The following is a 2,531-nucleotide window of genomic DNA, read 5'->3' on the forward strand; positions in this document are numbered from 1 at the left end:
AGCAGAATTCACCATAGCTAAGATTTGGAAACAGCCTAAGTGCCCATCATCAGTGAGTGGATTAAAAAACAGTGGTACATCTACACAATGGAATACTATGCCGCTATAAAAAAGAAGAAACTTTTACCATTTGCAACAGCATGGGTGGAACTGGAGAGCATTATGCTAAGCGAAATAAGTCAGCTGGAAAAAGATAAATGTCACATGATCTCACTCATATATGGGATATAATGATCAACATAAACTGATGAACAAAAATAGATCCAGACACAAATGGCAAGGGGGGGCGGATAAAGATCAACCAAAGTACTTGTATGCATGTATATTAGTATAACTAATGGACACAGACACTGGGGTACAGGGGTCTTGCCCTTAGGGGTGGGAGTGGCTGGGGGGGTCGATCAGGGAAAAAAGAAGACTTATGTAATATTTTTTGAACAATTTTTTTAAAAAGAAACATCAATGATGAGTGAGAATCATTGATTGGCTGCCTCCTGCAGACCCCCCTCCCCAACACACACACACACACACACACACTCACACACTCACACACACACACACACTGGGGTTTGAGCCCGCAACTCCGGCATGTGCCCTGGCCAGAAATTGAACTGTGACCCATTAGTTTATAGTTCAATACTCAACCACTGAGCCTCGCTGGCCAGGTTTAAGTTTTTGATTGTCATGGCTAATATTCTAAAAACTTGCCTCATTTATTTTGCATGTCAAGTAAAAGGTCCATAGCAGTGGCTGCAGTTCTGGTGTTCTACCCTTCATTTTCTGTTTCTAGCTTTCCTGCCCCCCTCCCCCTTTTTTTTAATCCTCACCTGAAGATATTTTTTCCATTGACTTCCAGAGAGAGAATGGAAGGGAAGAGAGGGGAGGTGGGGCGGGGGTGAGGGGAGAGAGAGAGAGAGAGAAAGAGGTGAGAGAGATAGATCGATTGGTTGCCTCCCAGACGTGCCCCTCCCAGGACTGGAGAACCTGCAACTGAGGTACATGCACTTGATCGGGAATTGAACCTGAACCCTTTGATCCATGGGTTGACGCTCTAACCACTGAGAAAAACTAGCCAGGATTCATTTCCATTTTTTAAATTCCCTGTTCTACCTCCCTTACTCTTTAGCTACTTTTTTGGTTTGTGTGTCTGTGTCAGGCCTGGGTTTGTCTTAGCTCCCATGCTTAGAGCTAAAGAAGCCTTTTTGACTTCAGTTCAAAATTCTATAGCACTTGCTGATTTTCACATTGGGGGAGAGATATGAGGAATATTTAAACTCCCTCCTAATCTTCAACAAAGGTAACTGATATGTATTGTTTTGGGGTCAGAGAAAAGGTGGAGAACCTTTTTCTAGAGGATCTGCTAAAGGTGAATTAGGACTTCTGAGGTTATGGAAATTGTGTATGGAAGTTCCTTGATATGGCTATAAAAGATCTCTGAAGTGATTTGTGAAACCTAAACAGGATTTGAGTCTCCATTAGTGTGTGCTATGGCTTTATATGGAGACATGTGGTGGGCTTCCTTGGGGAAGGGGAAGATGGATTTTAGCTGCCTCCTCGGTAGACATTTAGAGCTGCCCCCCCGCCCTTTTAAATTTTGTTTTATTGCTTAAAATATTACAAAGAGTATTACATGTGTCTCCCCTTTTTTCCCCCTTGATCTTCTCCCAGCCTCCCCTGCTCCCCTTTATTGTGGGTATAAGAATCTGTTTGTTCCTCTGCATTCTGCCTAGTGATGAGATGTTCTGTTTTTGCAGGTAGGCTGCAGTCTGACTTTTATTAGCCATTGTTTCAATTTTCTTCAGGAAATGCCTGACAACCCTCTCTGAAATGGAGAGTATCTAATCTCAACTTCCACGCCTTCTTGAGTCACACAACCTTTCTTTGACCATGTTGGACCTTAAATAAACCTTTTGCAGAGCCTCTGGTTAGTTGTTAAGCTGATTTAAAATGAAGGTATCTGTGATGATTGTGGACCTCCTATAAAGAGGTAATCAGAAAATTATTCTTGTAGTGAACAAGTTTATAGTTCTGATCTTAGAAGCTAGAGTGTGAAGGAAAACGGTTAATTTGTGTACTCACAACTTCAGAAGGTGTGACTTATTAATAACTAGAGGACTGGTGCATGAAGAGGGCCGGGAGGGATGCCGGAGGTAGGTCATCCACGGAGGGACTGCGGGACAGCCCCAGGGCATGTTCAGCCCATCTCATTCAGTCCTGATCAGCCGGACCGCAGCAACAAGCTAACCTGTCAATTGGAGCGTCTGCCCCCTGGTAGTCAGAACATGTCATAGCAACTTGTTGACTAGTCGACTGTTTGCCCCTGGTTGTTAGTGTATGTCATAGCAAGCGGTTGAGCGGCCTTAGCATGCTGTCATTAGCATATTACATGGTTGAATGGATGACTGGACACATAGCATATTAGGCTTTTTAAAAAAAATTCTTTATTGATTAAGTTATTACATATTTGTCCTTATCCCCACATTCTCTCCCCCCCCCCCCCCCCCCCCATCCGCCCCCCCCCCCGTTCTCTC

This window comes from Myotis davidii, unplaced genomic scaffold (genome assembly GCF_000327345.1).
Source record: "Myotis davidii unplaced genomic scaffold, ASM32734v1 scaffold961, whole genome shotgun sequence".
NCBI lineage: Eukaryota > Metazoa > Chordata > Mammalia > Chiroptera > Vespertilionidae > Myotis > Myotis davidii.